The 25,432-nt window shown below is 45.1% G+C and overlaps 1 long non-coding RNA gene across 2 annotated transcripts in view; it reads left to right on the forward strand.

Moving 5' to 3' along the window:
* LOC149859644 (uncharacterized) overlaps positions 1-25,432 on the forward strand; it is a 108,835-nt gene that overhangs the window by 59,372 nt on the left and 24,031 nt on the right. The window contains exon 4 of one of the 2 annotated variants that reach the window (XR_016443491.1): positions 17,122-17,230. The exons of the other annotated variant lie outside the window; for it this stretch is intronic. This is a non-coding gene — a long non-coding RNA (uncharacterized LOC149859644). Of the gene's footprint in view, positions 1-17,121; positions 17,231-25,432 lie in introns of those variants that run through there. 2 annotated transcript variants of the gene reach the window in all.

The raw sequence follows: 25,432 nt of genomic DNA on the forward strand, positions 1-25,432 counted from the left end.
GCAGGAACCGGGACTGTGTCTGGCATTACACCAGCTGTTTAATCAGCTGTTCCCATGCGGGGAACAGCTGGACCAATCGCAGCGGCTGTACTGGCGGCCGCACAGAAGTTTAAAAGCTCCAACAGACCCTGTGGAGGGGAGGAGCCAGAGGAAGAGAGAGAAGGTGAGCAGCACACCAGACGTGCTGAGGCTCCCGTGGGAAAGAGGAGCAGCTCAGCCAGAGCAGCACCGGTGAGCAGGGCAGGGAAAATCTTTAAACCCCCTGCCACAGGCAGGGCAGGGGAAGCACTGCAGTTCCCTGCAGCAGACAGACCAAAGGGAGTGTTCGAGCTCCCTGTAGGAGGTAGAGAAGGGGCAGTGTTAGAGCCCCTTGTAGGAGGCTGGGGAAGAGGAATTGGCTCCACATCCCTCTCCTCCCCAGGAGAATATTTCTTCGAAGGAAAACAGAAGAAAAGAAAAGGGAAAAATCAAAGAGATAAAGAGAGAAGGGTGTGGCATCAAGGTTGGAAGGACAAGAGCCAACTGAGCCCACTCTGACGTGGGTCCCCCCCCCCAACATGAACTATAGGCAGTATATCTATCTATCTATGCAAACAATCTATACACAGGTAAGGGGTCAGGTATTCAAACAAGGGTCTCATCAAACATTATGCATAGTTAAACTCTAAAAGGACACAAGGTTTACAAAGCATGAGGCACCGAGTTTACAAAGCATAAGGTGCAGGGGTTCAGAGAAGGCAGCAAACTGCACTGGTGCGGTGTTCGTGCCCTGGGAAAGACATCCCCAGATGGGAGAGGGAGGAATAGGACCATGCCAATATCCCAGCAGCACCCTTTGACCTACTTAAATAACTTAACTGGGGCCCTCCACTGCTTCAGGACCCTCCCTGCCTTCAGCCCATTCTTGGCCCTGTGCACTGTCCTGCTCACACAATGGCCTCTCTCAGCCCTGTGCACCAATCTATGCCCCAGGTGCCCTGCCTCATGCACAGAGGGTCCAGGAGTAGAATGAGTCCCCAGAGCTGCATGTGGCAGCTCAGGTCTCCAACCTCTGCAAGATGAAGCCAGGGCCAGGGGGCCCAGTGCTTAGCAGCCCAGAAGGGGTATAGGGCATTTAGAGAAGAGCCCAGAGAGGGACATGTAAGACCAGGAAGGTTTGGAAACTGGTTCTGGGTAAGACCTAAAACTACACCCTACTAGAGTTGGTTAGTGTGGTGGGGCTGCCTGTAGCAGGGCAGCCTCCATGAAATGCCACACATGCCACACTCCAGGGAAAGGTGAGGATTGGGTGCTGGAAAGCCTCAGCTCCTACTCCCTTGTAGGTGACCCCTACAAGGGGGAAGGCTAGGGAAGCACACCCCAACAGAAAAGCCAGGGGAAGACCAGAACCATGTGGGTTCAGAGGCCCAGTGAGGGTCCAAGAGAGAAACCAATGAGTCTGGTGGTCCAGGAAGCAGTTGCATGAGACTGAGGGGTCTGAGGGCCCAGAAAGGGGCCAAAAGGAGAGACCAAGGGGTCTGCCAATTGGAGAAGGACTTATGAAAAGAGACCAAAGGGTCTGAGGCCTAGATTGGGGCTAGAAGAGGCCTAGCGAGGGGCTATAACAGTTGCTGACAAAACATCTCAGGGATACTGTCTGTAAGGCATGGGGCATGGTGGATTTAGCGCCCCACAATTGGCCCTTAAGCCCGAGGTGCTGTCTGGGGACACAATTATGCAATGAGGCCCAGCAAGGAACTTGGATGCAGGTAGAGGTTAATGGGGATTCAGTGGAACCAAGCCACACGAAGGCCTGTGGACAGCCTCCCTTTTATCATATTTACCATCAAGGTATGGCAGACAAGACAGAAAGGTGCCCTAGGGACAGAACAAAGCATGGTCACGGAGCCTCCAGGGGAATATCATGGCTGCCCATGGGACCCAACCCTGTGACAGTAATCTTGGGCCAGCTACTTGATGGATACTGACTTATAAACCTTTCTGCAGCAAGAATTTTTTTGGGCCAGCTCATGCATCCTGAAAAATAGTCACCCTTTTGAGCCTACTGATACAGGAGGTAGATGACTGGGAAAGAGCACAATGGGCAGAGGGAGATCTGATGGTGAATCTCACAAATGTTCACAACAATACTGGAATTCAGAATGGATCTTCCTGGCTATGTCTCCATTTTGAGCACAGGGGGAAGGTTAGAAGTGTGTTGTCATGACAGTGTGCAATATATACCTTTTGGTTGTGTGTCAGAAGAAAGAACTTTTAACAGCTGAAGTCCTTTTGCAAGGGTGGCAGGCTAGGTGTTTATACTGGGGACATTTCAAGCACCCAATATCTGCTCAGGCTCTTGCATAACAAAGAGTTCCTAGCTTGCAGATGAGACCTCTTCATTATCAAAATACCATTGCCTGACTGCACATTGTTTTCAGTGACATCCCTTTGAAAAAATCCTGACAAAAACCTGTCCAACTCCTCATAGTATAGAGAGATAGCAGGAGTGTTAGAAGAGATTTTTTTGCCCTCGGGTTTCTTGTAAGTTGACTTTTAGCTCCTTGCTGCTGCAGGACATCCTAGGTCTGACACTGCTTCAGTCATTTCTTTAGCAGTGGCTTTACCAGGCCCTGTCCCACATTGGAGTATTGAGGTAAAATTGCTTTAATGTTGGTGTTGGAGCAGAACTGAGTCAAACATTGGTGTTTAGGCTATGATTCCAGAAAGGGAGTTTTTAACTGGTTTTTATTTGCATCCACTCCTGTTCCTGGATTGGCATATATATATATATTATATTTATAATATATCCAGACTTCATATAACGAATTTCTTCTCCACTGGAAAACTAGCATGCTAAGGCCCTGAGCATCTGCTGTCATCACTAATGCTGGTGGTAGAAGGGAGACATTGGCATCAAAAAAAGAAGTGGAAGCAACATGTAAACTGAGATAACTGCTACTTGATATTTAAGTCATGGGGTATTTTGTGGGATGAGCTTTGGTGCAGCTTTCTTATGTTAGTGATTAAGGCTGCTTGCAGATGTAGGGAGAAAAAAACACAAACAGTGCTTTACTTTAAACTCGGCATGCTCCCACGCAGAGCCCAGTGCATGTCCAGAAGAGGTATCACATTAGTTGGTCTCAGCTTTCCCAATATCTTTATAGATTGGGTGCTTTAGTGGGGCTTTTTTAGCACTTTTATCTAATAGCTGATTGAATCAGCTATTAGAAAAAAGCACTAAAAAGCCCTGCACTCGATCTATACAGACATTGTGGAGCTGGGTCAAAGTAACGTGCTGCTGCTTCTAGTAAAGAGATTTTTTGTTTTTTTGTACCTCTTTCAGCACTCTAAGAGTGCAAATATCTGTGGGGTTTTGGAGAATGGGGTGAAAATGGTTGCACTTTCTTCTACTCTGGTACTGATGAGGCCTTAGCTGGAGCATGAGTCTAGTTTGGGGCACCATGTTTTAGAAAAGTGTAGAGTCTGGAAAAAACCAGGAAGACACATAAGATTGTTAATAATGTAAAAGGTTGTTATAAACAAGACGGTGATCACTTGCTCTCCATGTCTTATCCACAGAAGAGAAAAAGAAATCATCTTAACTTGCAGCAGTGATTCAGATTAGATCATGGGTGTCAAGCTCACCTGCACCCCCAAGCCAGATCCGGACCGCAAGAAACCTCCCAAGCTGGATCTGGACTTAGTGGTGGCAGCAGCAGCAGGGTGAGCATTGACAGGGTGAACGGTGGCAGCATGAGGGTTAACATAGGTGTTGGTCACCTCCCTGCCTCTGACAGACATTGGGAGTTCATTGGTGGGAATTCTATGGCAGGCCTGCCCCTGCTTACCCCGCCTCTGAAATCCTGGCCCCTCTGGCAGTTCTGCAGCCCAGGTGAAACAGCTCTGTGGGCCAGATTGGGTCCATGGTCCATATGATTGATACGCCTGGGTTGGTATTAGCGAGCATTCTGTCTGTAAGGGTAATGAACAGGCTGCCTATGGAAGCTGTCTGTAAGAACAGATTGGATAAACATTTGCCAGAGTTGGTGTTGGTCTCAGGTTCCCTCTACACATTATTGCTATTGTGCAATTAACTGTTTAATTACACAATTAAACTGAGACCAGATACGCATGCAAAGTATCCATTTCACCATAAAAGCATCCAACCAGCTTTAAAGGTAGACCTTGAAAATGTGTACTACCTTTTATAGGTGTTTGCTATTCAGCTTTAAATTACACACATAGCACAGTCTCCCTTGTTGCCAGGAGCCCTGTCAGCTGACCAGGCTCTCAGCCCCAGGGTTGCACCCTACCCAGCTGGGCAACTATGGGATTTTGCGTCCCAGCAGCTTCAGGGCTGTGAACTCCCAGCCCTGGGGGTGCCTGGTGATATTCCAGCTGCAGGGGTCTAACATCCCTGCAGCTGTGAGACTGCAGTATTTGTGATCTCCCAGCTGTAGGGGCACTCCACAAAGCTGAGAGATCACAGCCTCAAAGCTGTCCTGGCTGAGCCCCATATACAGCCAGGACTGTGAGTGCTGAAACTACTGAGTCCCATATTTACTGGTGCAGGGGGAGCCCAGGATGGTGATCCCAATTCCCCTGGTACTGGCAGTAAGATGTGATGGGATCTTATGCTGGATTCTACAATCATGTCTCTTGCCGTGCACATGCCTTTACCTGCATGTGTAAAGGAGGTGATCTCTTGAAGTTCCTCATGGATATGCCCTTTTTTGATTGTTTCTGTTACCAAAGTGAATGAATTTGGAAAACCAGGGAGGTTTTGGATCTTTCAAGGAGACTGTGCAGTTGAGAGAGAAGGAGCAGATAAATAAGGGTCAGAGACTGTTTACAATTGTTAGCCCTTTTCCTTTCTGGGAAACTTGCAGGCCTGACCTGAAGCATCATTTAAAATAAAGGTTTTATTTTAGGCTTTCTGAAAGGCTTACAAATTGTCTGGGTATGAAATTTCCACATTCACAGAGGACCAGACTGAGAGACCTTTATGCTTGGTGAGACGTCTCTTACCAGCCAGATAACCCTCCTAAAGTGGTTGTGATTTTATTTGGACCAAGATGCTACACAGCACAAGAAAGCAAATAACAGTGTGGCTCCAGGTTATGGTATGGGTATAAACAAGTGGAAACTTGGGCCCTGCTCTTCTTTGTGAATTGCCTCTTGCTGTGGTCTATTCCCCTGCTCACTTGAAGTCTTGTCCTATGTGGCATATACTAAGTACATCTACTGATCTGCAAGCCTCAGCCATCCCCACAGTCATCATCACGTGCAATGTTTGGAAAGGAGCTTAGCTGTGTCTGTCAGGCTTTTGGGTGCTTCCTGTCCATCTCTGCCAATTAGTATTCCATCATAGGACAAATTTATACATAATTCATTGTTCACAAACAGTGGGCTATGTTGTGACCTGAAGATGCAGTAACTAAGATACTTAGTTTACATAAGTATGAATAGAGATACAGTAACAGAATATGGCAGAGGTAGCACAGTGTTTAGCCAGGCCATGAGTGAAGATCCATGTTGCTTGTGCCTTTTCCTTCTTTGTGTGTTCTTGGCAGCTAGTCACAAGAAGATCCTTTATCTTTAAACAATTCGTATTCTGTTGATTTGTCTCTTCACACAAAAACTAAATGGGGACACAGAGGTTTTGAGAGGGAAAAATGCAGCCAAAGGTATAGAGAAACACCCTTTTCCAGATTTAAGGACCTGCAGTGAGATGGCAATATTGCTTTAATGATCCATGGTGGCCCTTTCAAAAGGCACATTTTGTGTCCTTATAAGTCCAAAATTAATGTAATTGCCAGGTACATGCAAGTTCCTAATTTAATCTTTTCAATACTTCATTGAGTTAATTTACTTCTTAGGCCAACTGAATGCATCTGCTCTGCTCCATACCTAGGAATGCAAAAATATTCAAGGCAGTTTCAGTCTCTGGGACCACAAGACCAGAGCCACCTGCTTCTACTCCCAGCTCTGTGCTCTTTCAGTGGATGCTTTTCAAAAATGGGGCCTGTGATTTGTTTACTCATTAGACTTAGCTGAGCCTAATGAGTCTTTAATCCACTTCAGAACATGAAGGAGCCTTCAAAGCAGATCCTGCAATGAAATATTTGTACCCTCACTCTATATAAAACTTTTATACAGCACCTGAGATGCTTTATGCAGAGATTTTATCATAGATGCTCTGAAAATGGCTTTTTTTTTTTGTTTCCATTGCTGCTTGCCTCAAGATTAATTTGATTCAGGTGGCTTAAAGTAAGTAAAACTGTTTCTTGCTTGGCACCTAATTCTTTTCCTTTTGTCTTCCTGTACAAATACAAATAACTAATGTAGACGAACAGTAAATTGCAGTCAGCAGTGGAAGTGCTAAATGGTAGGAACACTTAAAACATTACTGAAATTCAAAAGAGCAGCTGTTAGACATTTAAACCTATCATTCTCTTCTGAACATACATCAAATTTACTTCATAGCACTGTCATAAAAATGTATGAGAATGTAAATGCTTGAGTGACCCATTAATCTTTGAAGTAGTAAACATAAAATCTTCTTAACCCCAGTGATGATATAACCATACTTTATTTTGAATGAAGGCTTTATCATTGAAGTGAAGATGTTCTGTGTCTTTCTGTGGTCTATAAATAAGAACAAATTAATATTAAAAGTCTTATGTCTATGAAAAGTGTACCATTATATTGATTGCAATATGAAGATATATGTAGTGAACCAAACTACACTCAGTTTTTGATGAGCACAGAAAATCTAATAATAAACACACAAAGAGTATAAGCTCGTTATTCATTGACTACAACCAACAGTGTGATGTTATCATCATTATTATCCACTAACTAACTCAATAATGAGTGTTTGTTCTTACAAAATTGTCCATAAAACTTCCTGTTTCATGTGTCTCAAATTATAAACTGATTTCTGAGTCCTGTCTTGGAGAAAAAATAATCAAATATCAGAACTATTGGCCATTTACTTCCATTAATAGAAAACAATTCTACAGTCCTCACTTGATAATAGAGGGAGTCTTACAGCTTACAGATATATATCTTTATGATTCACTTGAATTTGACTAAATTGGGGAACAGTCTGGGGTTTTTTTGTGCTTATACCTGGTATCCTGTTCCTTTTTAAACGCATGTTTTCTATCACCTCTTGAAATCTTTGAAAAGTGTCATTTCATATTTATTGAGAGACACCTTCCTTAAAACAAATAGTTACAACAAACTACTTGATTCTTGCAGAGCCAGATTCAGCTTTGATGTAGACTGGAAACATTCCATTGAAATTCTGAAGCTGTCCACTTCAAAGCATTGTGCCCACAGGGTAAAACATTGAGACAGTTGGAAAAGATCTGTTAAATGACCGATTCCATCCTTCCGTCTTGTTCCTAACCCTACAGTAAGATGCCTCAAGTAATGGGAATTTATAAATGGATGAAATTCCCCACATATGAAGTAATTGGAAACATGTTTAAGTAAACATGGAAAGATATAAATTAATCATATTTTAATGGTAGTTAGAAATGGAGGCAATTTTGAGTCAGAAAGCAGTAATGTCAAGTATGAGAAAAACAATTAATTTTAACAGGCTGAATAGATGAGCCATGATACTTTAATAGCAGAGAAACTAACCTAAAATATAAACATTTTCAGTCCTGTCAAAAGCATAGAGCATAGGCCCTATATATTGGTTGGAGAGCTGCAGAAGTAAAGAAGTCAAGCTGTCAGGCATGGGGCAGGAGCAATACATTTAGTCATTTTGGTCAACTAAGGCTCCTGATCTGTTTGTGATTAGCCAGGAAAACAAATCAAAATATAATTGAGGTAGACAACAGCCAAGTTTCTGACATCTTCCGTTACTTCTTAAGTAAATACACAAAGTGAAGCTGGTTGCTTAGTTTGGGAGACAGACACGAAAGCTGACAAATGAGAATTTCTTTATTATCCTCACTTCATTTATATCACACCCTATCCAGACAGGATCAGTGACATATTGTTTATAAATGAATTCATACACCTTAATCACTTCACTCCTATCCTGCTAATCGGTCAGTATATGACCAGGTTGGTAGAGGTCTTAAAAGATGAAGTAAAAATATTGGACTAGATCAGGGTTGTCAAAACACATTGGGCTTTCAGGCCAGATCCCAAACACAGGGCTTCCTATGGTCCAGACACCACTCGAGTAGCAGTGGTATTAATCCCCATGGCTGGACCCATTGTATTGGTGTGACTTGGAACCCAGGGAGTTAACATTGCTGCAGTATGCCCTCCTTTCCCCTGACCCTGATCTTACTTACTAGGGAAGACTAAAAACCCTGATTTCAGTGGTGTGGGAGAGTGTGGCAAACAGCATTAACTCTCTGGGTCCAGAGCTGTGCTAAATTAGTGGGGATAAACACTATTACTACAGGGGTTCGGGCAGCCGTGAAAATGAGCCCCATGGACCAAATATAGCCTGCACAGGTCAGTGGCCAAGCCCACCACATGACACCTCTGTGAGCCAGATCCTGCTCACAGGCCATATGTTTAACACTCCCGGACTACATGTTCTGTGAGGGTCATACTTAAGTGTGTTAGGCACCTATACATGTGCCTGACACCTGCTCTGATGCATTTTAAGTAGAATGTGTCAGAGCAGACTTGATTAATTCAGTCTACTGGAACATGCCAATTAACATGCTCCAGCAGCCTTGGTGTCATGTGTATTCAGCATCCAAGTGCTTCAAAATTGAACAAACTGTAGTTAAAGTGTCCCCACAGCCATTTTGAAGTGCAGGATACTGAATACACAAGATGCTGCAGGGTCTTTAATTAGAGCAAGAGCTGCCATAATTAAAGTGCTCCCTGCACCCCACTCACCCTGGAGCACGTATAAAAGCGATTAGGTTTGGGGTGGAGATGCTGAAATCACATTTTTAAATAAACCATGAAAAATACCAGTACATTCTCCAAGACTGTCCTGCAGTTCACTGTGTACAAGCATTCTTCAGATCCATGGTGGTAATGCACTAGAAGCTTACAGACCTTCATCTTGTAGGATTAGGACCCTAGTATGCAATGTAAATATCAAGAATTGGGCCTTGTAACAAAATATGCTAGAGATGTCAAAAGCTTGAGCTGTTGCTTGAGTATCCTGTCTACTGAGCTAGTATTTTGATTGAAAATAAAGCTGGATCTAAGATAATGGCCAGTTACCAGAATTTGAGAGTTCTACCAAAAGTCCTGTTGTCATTTCAAAAATACTCATAGGTTTCAACTGGTAATTTTCTGATCTCTAAGTAAAAGCAAAGAACTGATGGTATCAAAATTAAATCTTAATTAACCTCAGTGAGGTCACAGTAATAACTAATAGTGCGGTGTAAGAAACATATATGTCATAACCTATATCATATTTTCTTGAAGAATTAGGCTTAATCACCAGTTCATCCATAGCCCTCTGCTTCTGTAAATTTCATTATATTACTGTATTTCATGATGAATCTTTTTGACATGTTTATCTGAGGTAGGATGTTACTGTTTTTTCTGCAAGGTAATGTGTTAAAGTAATTTTTATAGAATCACTTCCTTTGTTTTGCTAAACTTTATCTTTTAAATCTAATAGCTTACTATGACCCTTTGGAAAGAAGCTTTATCAGATGAATCACAAAAATACATAAAAGTTGACAGCCTGGAGTTTTTAACTAATTAATGTCAACAGATATAAATCCCCACTGTTTTCTTGAGCAATGCCAGAGTTCTGGTGGAAAATACTCCATGCCTGTTCATCCTAGCCCATACTGACTCATCTAAAGACTCACAAGCTATCTTTGTATTCAAAAATTAAACTAATGTGCAAACATGAACATTTATACCATATACTCTTAAGAGTTATGCTTGTCCAGTCATGCAAAAACATAACTTGGGTCCAATAAAAACTGCTTAAACACAACTCAGATGTGTGACTATGGAATACTTGCAGTGAACTAAGACCTGTAGTTCTTCAGAAAAAGTATTTTGTGGGGAAAATGGAGTTTATGAGTAACTTAGAGAAAATCATTATCTGCTAGTATGCAGTTTGCTTAAAGAAAATGAGGTGAAATGTACTGAATATGTTATTTATTTTGAACTATCTGTGCATTACAAAATAACGCCACTCTTCTTCTCTTGGATGTGAGCCACACACTATTTCTGTCTCTCCCCCCACCACCACCTCCTATCAACCTTCATATAGTTTATTATTTTTCAGGACTTTTTTCTGAAAGGTCTTATGCACTACTCCTCCATCAACTTCAGTGGTTGAAAAAACACTTTACTCTATAAGTATTAGCCACATGAGACTATTCATGACTTCTTAGGCAGAAAAGAAGTGAGTTTGCTCTACAAACAGCATCTATGGGTTACAGTGCTGCAAAATTCAGAAATATCATGGGCAAAGTTATAACCTTATAGAATCCTACACTGTAAAGTAGACCAAGGGGGATCAAAATATTTAAAGCTACAGTTTAATACAACTAATTAAAAAAGACAAGTTTTTGCTTCCTCATTTACGAATGGGACTACATTTTTACATACTTTCCCTTTCTCATTTGTATACAGTTTGTTAGTCAACAACTTATATGAGAAAGTAGGACATGGTTCCAAGACTAAAGAAGGTCCCTAGATGGGTCTGGTGCGTGTAGCAGTGCACTAAAGTGTGCCTGGTCCTTTAAGGGAGCTAGCAGCCTGCAAGGCTGCTTGCAGGTGGTGCAGGGGGCTAATGAGAGACCCACCTAACCAGAAGATGGCTCAGGCTGGAGCTGGCTAAGCCCAGAGCCTGAGCCAGTAAGGCAGGGCATATATAGACGTGCGGGGGGCGGAGTTTGTATGCTTTAATTAATGCAGCTCTGAGAGCCATGCTAATTAAAAGCACTCAGAGTATTACATGCATCAGCATCCCTGTGCTGAAAATGGTGGCAGGGTGCTTTAAACTAAAGCCATTTTTCAGCGTGGGGATGCTGTAATACACATGATGCTAGAGTCTGCTGGAGCATTACCACACTCCAGGAGACTCAATTAATCGAGTCTGCTCTGATGCACTGTAATTGCATCGTGTCAGAGCAGCCTCCCTGCACCTGTATAGGACCTGGCAGCCACAAGGTGAGGAACTCTGGGCAGGAGGGCTTCTGAAGGAACTGGAACTTATACAAACAACTCAGCAGGCCTGGGAGCAGAGGCAAGTCTCCTGAGCACAGAAGGACTGAGTTTTATAGGCAAGTGGCCTTTGTTTTATTTTGAGCCCACAGGGGGTCCTGGTTTCTAGGGTAGGGCTAAGCTAGACCAGAGGGTCCCTGAGCCCAGAGAAGAGTGATGAGTCAGACCAGGGGTCCAGGAGCCTGGAGAAGGTGCTGCATGCAGGACCAGAGGTCCAAGAGTCCAGGAAGGGACTGTGTAGGGAACCAGGGAGATCCAAAGGGCCAGGGGGGCTGAGTGGATAACTAGGCAACAGCACAGAGAAAGAACACCTGTGAGGCTTGGGGCATGGTATAGAGAAGCTTTGGAGCCACCATGGAAGAAGTCCTTAAGGTAACAGGTGCCCAGTCTAGGTACAGACAGACTGAGATGGCCTGCTAGCCTGGGATGCAAGACTGTGACTGAGTGAACCTAGGAGAGGCCCAGTGGGGATCAACATGGGCTCAGGCTCACACAGAGCCTACAAGCAGACTCCCTTTTATAACCTTCATTAAGAGCAAGGCATGGCATTACAGAGCATGATACTGAGTTCACCTTCCTCATAGATGCTAGCTTTCATGTTTAAGAATTACGGCTAAAATTTTGTAAGTTGATATGCAGTTTAACTCCTTTTGAAATCAAGAGCCTTGTTGCTAAATCATGCAGCTCTCCCTGAAAATCTCATGTGAGGTCTACAATGAAAAGGCAAACTTTCCATTTGCTCAATGGAAATGAAAAAGCAGACAGTGTAACACACCATTCTATCGGCTGGTTAGAAAACTCTAAATAAGAAAGGGGGTGGCATTCTCAAGATCTTCCTAACATCACTGATAATGACTAAGCAAGCAAAACTTCAGGTAGTTCACTGGGTCATTGCAAGTCTTAATTAGCCACTCTTGAGGACTATTTATCTTAGATAATGAAACTTTTAATATACTAACATAATGAAACTTTTAATATACTAAGATGTTTTTTCACCCAAAGCAAAAATTCATTCCTGAGCGGATCAGCACATTGTCTATACACTGTTTAAGTCCATGTACTAACTCTGGTCTCAGATGAGAATTTCACAGAGTCTAATAATTCATATAGAAGGGATGAAGCCATAAAGTTCAAGCCTGGACTGATATTTTGGATACTGCACAAACTAAGGAGAGTTGCACTGCAAATTCAGATTCAGCCAATGTTCTCTAGTTTTTGTTGCTGTTGTTTGTTTTTGTTTTTGAGTCGTGTCCTCCAAGGTTCTGAAAGCATTATGTAGGATGCTGAGTCCTTGAGATATACTGAGGACAATAGAGTTCCACCCACCGGGGCTACTCTTCCCCACCCGTTTTGTCCACTGTAATACCTCCAGTCACTCAAACCATTAAAGGTGCTGTACATTCTCACTACAAAATACCTGTGTAAGAGGGGAGGGTATAGGATGGTAGAATGGTAGATCAAGATCTAAGTATGACTCATTTTCCCACTCACAGAAAGCAGTCCACCACAAGACAGCCAATTCTTCAATGACTTGCAAAGGCAACTATTTTGGACAGGAATAAAAAATTATATATCCAGTTGAAACATCAGAAGGAATTTTAGGAACACAGATTACAACTCCTTAAACTGGAATTTGTCCAAGACACAAATGCTAAGACTCCTTGTGAAAGTGCAGCAGGATTGTGAATGGCCCTAGTCATCTCAATCTCAGTTCCACATTTTATCCAAAAGATGGCATCAGTTTTAATACTGATTCAAAATAAGAATACCACCATATGAATAGCCTCAATCACTTCCTGTTATTTTCTCAAATTACATTGGAGGTCTCTCAATCAAAATATAAAGAACCCTACCAACTCTACTCCTTTTATGATCAAGAAAGGAAAAACTTTCTCATGAGGAGGGTGTGGCAGAATGCCATCACTGTCTCTCCCCAAACTCTGCTATCAGGCTGATGATCAGTCTGACAATTTGGTTACTATAGTCACTGCAGAGGGAAGACACTCCTGGCCCCATCAGCTTCAGGTAAGCCTGAGTTGTAACCTGAGCTGGATACGTTCCTAAGGGAGGGGAAAACCTGCTCCCTCTGCCTACATGACTGGCCTCACACACCTGGGTGGGGGAACCTATTGTTCTAAGCAACTGGGAGGGAGCTAAAGACCCTGCCAGTCTACCCAGTAACCAGTGATGCATTGCAAATTGGTTGACTGGCAGCCAACAACAGGTTGCCTGGCCTTCATGGGTCAGGTAAATAAGGTCATACAGTCTATATAAGTTAAAGACTGCCCAGGAGGTGGGGTAGCAGCCATGATGAGAACTCTTAGAGAAGCTGGACCATCTGAAAATAGCTCTCTGTCTTGAAACTCATGGTCAATGAACTGCTTGCCTCCAGAGAAAATCTCCACCTGCCTCTGGATGATACTTGTGTGTAAGGTACTAGAGATCTAACAAAATATATAGCTTGCAGTAATACAGATGCATAATCAAAGGCTACCATGCCACTGTTTGCTCTAAGGGATTTATCTGATATTGCTCTACCCTGTACCCTATTCCAAACCTACTCCTTGTAACCAATAATGTTCTTCTCTGTACTTAGCATGGGCGACTTACTGGGAGAGGTCAAGATTATGCCTTGGGGTCCCCTTGGTTCAGCTGACTAAGGGCAACCACTATTTGTGCTTCAGACTGAGGGAAGCACCCTAAGTTTTTGCAGTGGGTCTAGTACCCTCAAGGACTACTAGATCTGTGTTTCCCAGGGGGCATAGAGCCAAGACCAGTCCAGACCCTGGGTGATGGCATCACTACCCCGAGGCTTATGGGTGTGTTCCAGGAAGGGGGTTAGCCAGATGTGAGGGACCCCCAGGGAGGTAGTTGGAGCCTGGAAAGTGGTCAGGCACAGTGTGGTGGGTGGCTCAATGCAGGACCACCCCCTACTGGCATGCCAAAGAGCATAGAAAAGCACTGCAACAAGCTACCCAGAGAGACTGTGGAATCTCCATCCTTACAGGTTTTTTAAGACCTGGGCAGACAAAGCCTGGACTGGGGTGTGGTAGTTGGAAATGGTCCTGCTTTGAGCAGGGGGTTGGACTAGATGACTTCCTGAGGTCCCTTCCATCCCTAATTTTCTATGATTCTATGATTTCTCAGAAGATGCAGAGTGGTATGACCTTCAGTCAGCTAGTTTGGGGTGTGCAGCATATGCACTGGACCAACCCTGTGCACTGGCTCTTGCATCAGTGTGGACTGGCACCATGCACCTTGTGCCACACCAGGCTGAAGCCAGCATGTGCTGCATGCAGCCTGTGGAACTGAGCTCAGGCATTTGCTGCATGTGGCATCTGTGTCAGACCATTCCTGTATACTGGAATCAGGACCAGTGTATATCAGGTCCCATGTGCTGGATCCAGCGTGCAGGGCTGGTCTAGCACGGGCGCCATATGCAGCACCTGCCCCAAACCAGCAGCATGTGCTGTTTAGCTCAGTGCCCAAAATGGTGCAGCATGTAGCATGCTCCCCAAACCAGTACCACATGTAACACATGCTGCAGAGCAGCGCCACATGCCACACAGGGTCAGGGTGAGTGCATGCAGGGCTACAGCCAGCACAAATGCTGCAAGCAGCATATGATGACAATCCAAGACACACATCAGACAAGCCCTGAGACTTGGATCTGGTATGTGGGGCTGATTTGTGCCTCTCTTATAGTCCACAGACAGGTCTCATGCCTCTCATCTGGCCCATGGGGCTCACCCTGAACTAAAGTTTTTTCAGCAGTCTATATACAATGCCTTCTGCTGGGGATGTCTGTTCTGCTACTTATCTAAAAAGACATTTATAATGAGGAAAAGCAATGGGTTGTATCTTGCTACATGATGTATTCTGCATGTTGCCAAATTAGGTCATAACCTGAAACTTTTTCTCCCGTGTTCAACAGTTCTTAAAAGCAATTATCTGAAAGAAAGAAAGAAAGAAAAAAAAGAACTGGAAAGAAGGGATGAAGGAAATGAGCTTTTCACTTTATTCTTAGCAGTAAAGTAATTCCTGTCTACAGAGAAATCTGCATTGTAGCCTATAAGGTCAGGCAACCAAATTCCCACTCTGGGATGCATTTGGGCCTATGATTTTTAGGGGCTCCAACAGTATCTACCAAATTTAAGCTTCCATTTAAAACCTTTATGGTGATTAAGAAAAGCCTGATGATACAACCTAATGCAATATTGTCTTTCAGTCTGCTGCAGAAACCATAGTTCCATTTAATCCATACAATCCAGTCAATTGAATAGGGAAGTGTAAGCCTGAAACACAATGACAGTATGCATTTCAACTTCATTAATTATTCTGCTGCTCATCACATTAGCAGAAACATTCAGCTACTCTAGAGTATTGGTGGAACTTTAAGGTGGGTAAGGCTTGAGAGAAGTACCACCATATTTTTCCTGCAGTCAGCTCTCCCTTGGTCTATCCCAGTTCAATGAAAGGAATGCAGACAGAAGTTGGAATGACCACCAATCTGTTATTTTTTAAATCAATAACACAATACAGGGTTTAGATAAATGAAGTAACATGAAAACTGTTTGAGGCCCACATGAAAGTTAACTCTTCTTACAGTTTTTCTATAGAACTCCCTTCTCCCCTGCACTTCACACGGCAATATGGTTTTGGAAGAGGCCAAAAAACTCCTTTTTCCCTTTCTCCACAGAATTAGGAGAAATTCTCAAGAGAATAAACTGGGCATGTGGCGATCAGGAGGACCTTTCCCTCATCAGGAAGTATTACATGTTCTTCAAGAGTATTAGTGGGGCTCATCCCCTCTCCTCTGAAACATTTGGTGCTCAAAGTAGAACCAGAGACAGGGTAGAGTAATAAGTAAATTAGAGTATTGACCTGTCCTTCCTTACACATAGAACTCAACTGTTTGCTCACTTTTATTACTGCAAAAGATACTCTAAACCAAAAAGCTGATGATTCAGTCAGTATCCTAACAAAATTAATCAATGATTTCCTACATTCCTATCCTCTGTCTCTCTGTTTGGATCTCTGTTGAGTATAATCCTGTGATTGCTGCCTAGTGACCCACAAGCAGGTTTTGATGATAAGGTGAAAGAAAATTAAATTTACTAGAGAAGTAGCAATTTTGTTCCACTTGCAACAGTGCAAGAGAGGATTAATCATTTCCAAGTGATGATGCTGATCACACCAATACCTTTCACCAGTTAAACATTAAGGTGCATTGTTTTAAGCTACATAGAAAGTCCTAGCCCTTGTCTAAATGACAGAGTACAAAGAAGGTGCAGGTGACTAAAACAAAGAGCCAAGCCAGACTTGTCCCTTCCAAGATTTTGAAGAGAAAGACAAAGACATCAATAAAAAAGTTGATAATGTCTGAAATTGTTTTAAATGCTCTACCTTATATACGCATAAAGGAAATATGCCGAATCACTCACAGTCCCTTAATAAACCACTGTATAAAAGGTATTTGACTAGACCTGCCAGCACCTTCATTTTACAAGGAAGCAATTAGTAGAAGGGAAAACTGTAAAGCATGTCTTTCCCATTCCACCTTTTGTACATTACTATATTTTTAGGGTGATATAAATAACCTCAGTAAGAATAATCCATTAGTATTTTAAGGGTTATACGGCATATGCATAATGTCAACGATTAGGTGAATCAATGTGTAGAGAAATTCTGTACAAAGTAGGACCTTTTATATGGTGTTCTAATATATGGCCGGTAATCTAAGATCCCAACTCCAATAAACCCTGCCATGTTATACTACTCCACTGTAAATAGGAGTTAATTTTAAAAAAGAATCTGCTAGGGCCATAAAAATAACAATTACACCCTATGGGTATGATTGTAGCAGTAGTAGCTGTGCCCTTCCTTTACATGTAGTTGTGGCATCTCAAGCTGTGATCTTTTCTAATCTCCCTTTTTCAACAGTATTGAATCTGTGCTGCATTTTGATGCAAGGCATGCAAGAAAAACACAAGAGCTTCGTAAATAATCCTGGTGATGTCAGGGATACCACAACAACCTTGATTCTGAATCCCATTGGCTTCAAGAGTTTTCATCGAGTGCTGTTCACTCAGTGTGAGTAAGACTTATATGGCCCTAATAATCAGGCCCTAATCTATCCTGATCCAGAAGACGTGATTTTCAAACAAGCTGAGCACCCACATCTCCAAATGAAAGTCAAGGGAGATAAAAACATGATTTCATGCCACTAAAGCAATGGACCTATTTCTGTTCATTGCAGTGGGAACAGATTCAAGGCTAAAATTGACCCAAGATTTTCAGAAGTGACTAGTGATCTGAGGTGCCTCAGTTTCTGGAGGCCCAGATTGAGACTTCTTTAAGTGGCCTGATTGGTCAGAAAGTGCTGAAAACCCATTCCCTCAAAAATCAGGACCTCTTTGGTTTCATAGATTTCATAGACATCAGGGCTGGAGATCAGGTCCAGCCCCCGGCCCAAAGGGCAGGTGGTCAGCTGGCATCAGATAACTCCAGCAAGTTAATCATCCAAACGCTTCTTGAATGTGTCCAGAGTAGGTATTTGCACCACTTCTGGGGGGGGAGTCTATTCCGGACTCTGGAGAGTCTATTCTGGACTCTGGAGACTTGGACGGTAAAGAAGTTTTTCCTAATGTCCAGTCTAAAATGGTTTTCCAGCAGTTTGTGATTGTTGGATCTTGTCTTCCTTTGGGACGCCCCAGTGAAAAGACGTTCTCCCACCCCTGATATACTTGGTAGGAAGAGTCCCATGCCTCTCAGCATCTCCTCATAAGGCCGGGTCTCCTGACTTCTTATCATGCGTGGCTCTCCTCTGGACTCTCTCATGCTTCTCTACGTCATTCCTAATGTGTGGAGCCCAGAACTGGATGCAGTACTCCAGCTGTGGCCTCACCAAAGCCAAATAAAGTGGGAGGATGACATCCTGGGTCTTGCTTGAGATGCATCAGTAGATGCAAGCCAGAGTTTTATTTGCTTTGCCAGCTGTGGTATTGCATTGGTGGCTCATATTCATCTGGTGGTCAATCACGACCCCGAAATCTCTTTCGGTCATAGTGCTAGTGTAGCACTGCCAAACCTATAGGTATGATGTGGGTTCTTTCTCCTGAGGTAGAGCACCTTGCATTGCTCTATGTTGAAAGTCATCGGGTTTTGATCCATCCACTTTGTGAGCCTGTCCAAGTCGGACTGAATCTCTAGCCTATCCTCTAGTGTGACTGCACTTCCCCATAATTGGGTGTCATCTGCAAACTTAGTCAGTCTGCTTCTGACACCCGAATCTAGGTAGTTTATGAATATGTTAAAGAGTACTGGTCTGAGTACCAAACCCTGAGTGATGTCACTGGTCACCATGCACCATGTTGACTTGGTTCCATCAACTATTACTCTCTGGGTCTGACCACAGAGCCAGTTCCCTAGACATCAGACCGTAAGGTTGTTGAGGCCACGGTTCCCCAATTTTGTCATCAGGACATCATGGGAGAACAAAACAAAGGCTTTTTTTGAAATCCAAGTAAATGACATCAGCCTCTCCTCCCCTGTCCAGCTGACATGTCATCTGGTCATAGAAGAAGATGAGGTTGGTCAGGCATGACCTCCCCATAATGAAGCTGTGTTAGTTCTCTCTCAGGATGATACCTTCCGTTAGCCTATTGTTGATGGATTCTTTAATAATTTTTTACCATGATCTTTCCAGGCACTGAGGTCAAAATGATTGCCTGTAGTTCCCTGGATCTTCCTTCCTTCCTTTTGTGAAGATAGGCACCACATTGGCCCTCTTCCAATCTTAAGGAACCTCTCCTGAGTGCCACAAGTTCTTAAATATACTTGCCATTGGTTACACTATGATGTCAACCAACTCTTTTAGTACTTTTGGGTGCATTTCACCACGGCCTACTGACTTATGGATGTCCAGCCTCTCAAGGTGTTCCCTCACAAGGTCTTCACCAAATGTAGGCATGTGGTCACCCATACCCTCATAATCCTGTTTCCTGTCAGGCAGGGTGATTCCCCTTGGGCTGGTGAAAAACTGACACAAAGTAATCAATAAGGAGATTAGCTTTTTCCTGGGTGTCATATGTCAGCTGCTCCATTGGGTTTAGCAGGGGTCTGATGTTGCCCTTGTTTTTCTTTTGACTTCCCAGATATCTGAAGAAGGACTTTTTGTTGCCCCTCCTTGATTACTGTAGCCAGTTGGAGCTTGGTTTCAGCCTTGGCTTTTCTGGTCCACTCCCATTGGTGCAGGCCAGTGATGTGTAGTCCTCCTTAGAATTATTTCCCATCTTCCAACCCTGATAAGCTTCTCTTTTAAGATTCAGGAAGTTTTCTATTAAGTCAAGGGGGTCTCCCAACCCTTTTACTACTTTTCCTGTGGGCTGTAACAGACTTCCCTTGTGCTTTTAGGATCACGTCCTTAAGGAGCAACCACTCATCTTGGACTCCCTTCCCTGTCATGATTCTTCAGGGCCTTGACAAAAAACCTCCTGAGATTATGAAAATCAGCTTTCCTAAAGTCAAGGATTTCTGCATTGCTGACTGATTTGCCAGCTTTGGAATATATAGAGAAAGCGATCAATTCATGATCACTGTCACCAAACTTCCCTTCAATCCTTAGGTCACTCACTAAATCATCCTCTTTAGCCAGAACCAGTTCTAGCAGTGGTTCACCTGTTGTCAGCCCATGGACTTCTTGAGTCAGATAGAGCTCATCAATGCAGGTGAGGAACCTGTGTGACAGATCAGATTTAGCTGAATGCTCTTCCCATGAGATGTCAGGGTGGTTGAAATCAACCATGCACTGAGAGCATGTGGCCTCTGTTAGTTCCCTAGAGAATTCGTGGTCAAGCTCCTCCTCCTGGTTAGGAGGTCTGTAATAGACTCCCATAGTAATGTCCCCTTTGCCATGTTCTCTTCATAGTCTAACCCAGAGGGTTTCCAGTTACCCTTCTTGGGTGCCAATGTCATCTAGTAAGGAAGATCAAAGAGAAAACCACCTATGCCCAGTGTTCCCTCTAAGGAGTAGTGGTCCATGAGTGCACTGCCTTGGTCCGTGAGCGCGCTACCTCAGACCGTGAGTGCACCACCTTGGTCTGTGAGTGTGCCGCCTCAGTCTAGTGTGGGACACTTACTGAAGGGGGCTGGGGCCTGGAGGCCAGGAGCTGGAGGCTGGGGGCCAGAGGCTGGAGCCAAGAGACTGGGGGCTGGAGGCTGGGGCCAGGGGCCGGAGGCTGGAGCTGGGGGCTGGGGCCAGAGGATGGAGCTGAGAGGCTGGGCTGGGGGCTGGGGGCTGGAGGCTGGAGCTGAGATGCTGGAGGCCAGAAGCTGGGGCCAGGGGTCAGAGGCTGGAGCTGGGGGCTGGAGGCTGGGGGCCAGGGGCTGGAGCCAGTTGTTGCCGTGGGCTCTGCCGGCTCTGGGAAAGTGCTCCGCTCCCCCACATCAGGGCCGGGGAGTGGAGCACTTCCCAGCTGGCAGAGCCTGCCTCAGCCCCCCGCCCCAGCCTCCATCCCTGCCTTGCCTCACCTTGGAGAGGAGCCACTGCCTGCTCCAGTGAGGCTCCGCCAGCCCCAGGACACTGCTCTGCTCTCTGGCCCTGATGCCACATGCTTCCTCGCTCTCCGAGGCCATGCAGGGGAGCAGAGGAGTGTCCCGGAGCTGGCAGAGCCTCACTTGGGGCAGGCAGCAGCTCCTCCCCAGGGTGTGGCAAGGCACGGATGGAGGCTAGGGGAGGGGGCTGGTGCAGGCTCCGCCGGCTCTGGGGAAAGGCTCCACTCCCCGGCCCTGATGCAGGGGAGTGGAGCACTTCCCTGGAGCCAGCACAGCCCACGCCAGGCTCCTGCCCCCACCTTGCTTAGGAGCTGAACTTCAGCTCATCTCCTGGTGCACAGCCTTGAAAAGGCTGTGCGCGGCCACACTTTTAGTTGTGTGCGGCCGTGCATGCACACACCTTAGAGGGAACCTTGCCTGTGCCCCCAACCCTGTGATCCCAGCCCCCAGAGCCCTGTAGTCACTCATGTAGCTGGGATTGCTCCAAGCTGTGTTATTTATACCTACATGGATGAGGTGCATGGGGTAGTGGTTGGAGGGCTGGACAAGTTTGGGGATCCTCTCAGCTACATCCCAGCTACATGCCCCTGGGAGGCAGCAGACCTCATGGGCTAAGGGTGGCAGATTGGTCCCTTTGTTCCCATCAAGAAGGAGTCTCCCATAATGATCACTCTGCACCTTTTCTTAGGTTTGGTTGCTGGTCTTCCTTCCTCAAGTACTGGAGCCAGCAACTCTGCTGGCTCTGCTGATGTTCCAAGAGGTTTGTATCTGTTGTGAAGTTCTGGGGGTGGGGAGGGGTGACCCTGGTGCAGGGTACCTTGGGGCCAGAGATGACCTTTGTCCAAGCAACCCCCAGCTGGACTTCATGGAGGCTCCTCTTGTATACCTTCATCCTGCTAGCCTTCCTTGATCTTTCCTCCTCCTTATTCAGGTGAAGATTCTGGTACTAGGCATCAATCTCCTCTTTGCCATCCGTGATGGCACAGCCTCTACACCACAGCCTGGAGCTCCCCTGTCTGGCACTCCAGAGACTCTAATGTGGAGCACACCCCACAAGGGAAGGTGTCCTTGCTCCTTATCCCAGATGCCTGCAGTCATGCCAGGCAGCCCCCACAGCCTAGAGCCAGGGGTTCTGTCTGGGTAGAGGCCTCAGTGGTACCAGAGGGGAGGCTCCCACTGAGGGGAAGGGTGTGTGTGAAAATCTTCAGGGTGCATGGGATCACCACCATTTCACAGGTAATAGTCCAGTCTACTGCTGTGCCAACCCTTCTCTTCAGGCTCGCCAACTAGAGCCTCATGCCCATCCTCCCGAGTGAACTCACATGCTAACTCCCACATTAACTCATGCACCAGGCCCACAGCATGCCTGTTTGCATGTTCTGTTTGCAAGGCTGCAGTTGCATGGCTCCCTGTGGGGCTGGGCCAAGTAGGAGCCAGGTGGAGGCATGACCGTCCTTGACTCGGCTTAGCTGCCTCCTGCAGTTGTCTTGTTCCCACCCACCGCGGGCCCCACCTACCTCTCAGCTGTGCTGGGAGTCTGGGTTGGGGTCTGCCGGGTGTCCCCTGGGGGTCATAGGGTTACAGGGGTGTGATGAGCTTCTGCCCATGCATCTCATTCTGGAGCCTGGCCTAAACTTATAACTCAAACCAGAACCTGCCAAACTTGATAATCATTTTTTAAAATCCTAACCAATGCTATTGAGAAGCATCAAGTATTGTACTGTAGCAACTGGTAGATGAGGCACATCTTGCAAGCAGTGCTGTAGCAAGGTGGGTGTGAGTAGGGCAAATGCCCCAGGTACCAAAGCGAAGGTGCTGCCTAGCCAGGGTGAGGCATGGGACAGAGCCACAGATAGCTTGTTTGGGGGTGCATGGTGACAGGGGAAGGTCAGCTTCCACCACTGTGTGCACTCCCAGGCAAGCACTGGGGGGGCATGTGCCCCCCAAATCTGTGCACAGGGTGAAGGCAGGCTGCTGTGGGCTTGCTCTGGGCTCCAAATTTCCTTGCTACAGTACTACTCATGGGCAACTGGTGCCTCCTGGCTCTAGGGGGCACCAGCTGCTGATCACTGATGGGGAGGGGGTTCCCCCAGCAGCCAATAACTGCCACCGGTGGAAGTGCTGGCAGCAAACCCAAAGTGCTGATCACTGACCAGGGCAGCGTGCAATTCCCGGCTGCAAGGCCAGGACCCATATGGCATTAAATGGGGCCAGCCTGGCCCAGCCTGGCTTGGCATAATGAAGTTCCAGCTGCAAGACTGGGTACCTCACAGTGCGGCACAGAGCTGTCCCAGCCTGGCCTGGCCCAGTGCAGTTGTGGAGCCAGCCTAGCCCATCCCCTCCATGCTATGCCACATGGGCCCCAACTTTGCAGTGGGGAAATGCATGCTACAGCCGGGATGAGCCAGGCTGTGCTGGGTCTGTGCTACACCATGTAGTCCCCAGCTTTAAAGCTTGACCTGCATTGTGCTGGGCCAGACTGGGCTGGCCCTGTGCTATGCCATATGGGTCCTGGCTTTGCAGCTGGGAATTGCATGCTACAGCCGGGATGGGACAGGCAGGGCTGGCTCCCCACCTCCCTCCATAGCCCCAACACACACCCACACCATCCCACAGCCCCTGCACATACTCCGACCCCTCCCCACCGTAATCCCACACCCTACCACAGCTCCAACACATAGTCCCACACCTCCCCATCATAACCCCATGCACACCCACACCTCCACAACATGACCCCACACACACCAGCAGTAGTTTTCCCTTCTGCCTGTTTTTACCTGAATTTCAACTCTTGGAAACAACCACAGGGTCACCAGAGCAGAAACCTCTGCTAGCCAGAAACTTCCAGTCTCTGGAAGCTTCTGGGGGGTGGGGTCACAGCAGGGTGGGGACAGTCAGGTTGGGGTTGGGTTGGTTGCATCTTAGAGCCAGAACCCAAGCTTCTCGATGCTTGCTGCCACCAGTACCTCATCAGCTTTTGGACAGGCAGCCACTGTACATTGTGTAAATTTAGAGCGGTCCCGCGGGCTAGATAGAATAGCCTGGTGGGCTGGATCCGGCCTACAGGCCATATCTTGCCCATGCCTATAATACAGACATATAGTTTATGTCACAATGGTGAGTATTTAGGGCCCATGTCACCGAGAGGGGGGTGGGACGGGACAACCCCTTATTCTAAATTGGAAGCTTTTGCACTAATAAGTTATTTGACCAATGTCTTTACAGTTTACAAATATAAGTTGGAATGAACTTGTTGCCAATTTAATCTTTTTTTCTTTTTAGCTATCTGGTATGTTAATAGGTCACCAATAACAACGTTGTTACTTGTATAATTTCATCCTCATCACTGGTGAGAAAACAGGATATGAAACAGCCAGCTTTACCTGACCGAAGAGAGGGACCCATTTGTAAATTGTATAATAGCTTTGGCTTCTAGAAAACCATGCAAGTTTAACATATCACTTAGCAAAGGTTAATAATGACAGTCACTAGAATGAGTTGATGAAGTCATGATTAATATACTCAGTGTTTGCAAATGTAATTCCCTGATAAAATACAAATAAACCAAAGGAATTCTGAGGATGATTACATTTAAATTTCACAGCTGATAAAGCACAGAAAATGCCGCTTATTTTTTCTTGCTATTTGTAAGCATTTTCCAAATCTGTTATGTCTCCTTCCAGTCTAGAAAAATGAGTGCAGTAGTATTCTTTTTGATGGGCTGCACACATTTTTAAAAACAAAACAAAAAAACCTGTCCCAGAAAAATGAGTTTGCTCCTTTATGTAAGCATGGTGATAATCTGATTAGTTAATTCATATGGAAGACAGGTTTATAACTGCTAACTTAGCATCATGTCTTACAACAATTATTTTTTAAAAATCTTACAAAAGTGGGCAGTAAATTTAAGTGCTTTTCAACAGCTGTCTTTAAAGGCCACCACCCCCTATCAGATATTCAATAAATCCTCTGCTGAGACAGTGAGTGGTTACATCATGCCAAAGAATATTTTAATTATTCAATTTAGATGAAAATGCCAGGTGTTAATTGATTTTTTTCATGCTAGCTTTTAGCCTTGTAACTAATAAAGATTTTTGTAGCCAAGTACTGAGTTGCTTTTATTCAGAAATGCTAACCAAAACTAGCAGCTTATGTCCTAGTCCTAGAAATGTGAAGTCAGATGGAGCTACTTGTCTTCATGGAGTCAAGCATGTGTGTAACCATTTGTAGGATCTGTGTTTTAAACAGCTCCTATACAAGAGACCATGATTCAGATTTCTTCAGACTTTGTAACATGTCAAACTAAATTGTAAGGATTCCAGTAATCACAAAGCCAGCTAACTGGATTAACCTGTGGAACCTCTAAAAACATTTTGTCTGCCTTAAGAAACGTTTTCATTTCATCCTTCCCCTATTTCCTGATGATGCACCGCAATTTTGACCCAACCTAATAGAGTTTCATGTTCATTCATTCCTGTATTTCTCAGATAGAAATGCAGTCACTGAGAGAGCAATAGTATTACAGTATAGAGTCCAAAGAGTCACTCAGGACTCCTAAGTAAATCCTAACATATGAAAGCACTGACTACTAACCAAGGTAACTGGATAGGGGAAGTTTCTTAGCAGTGTACACAGCTCTGTCCAGACTCGACACAGCCCTAAAACATACTAAAGCTGCTTGAACACTGACCAGTCAAAC

Source organism: Crocodylus siamensis, chromosome 7 (genome assembly GCF_052110815.1).
Source record: "Crocodylus siamensis isolate JL-2025a chromosome 7, ASM5211081v1, whole genome shotgun sequence".
NCBI lineage: Eukaryota > Metazoa > Chordata > Crocodylia > Crocodylidae > Crocodylus > Crocodylus siamensis.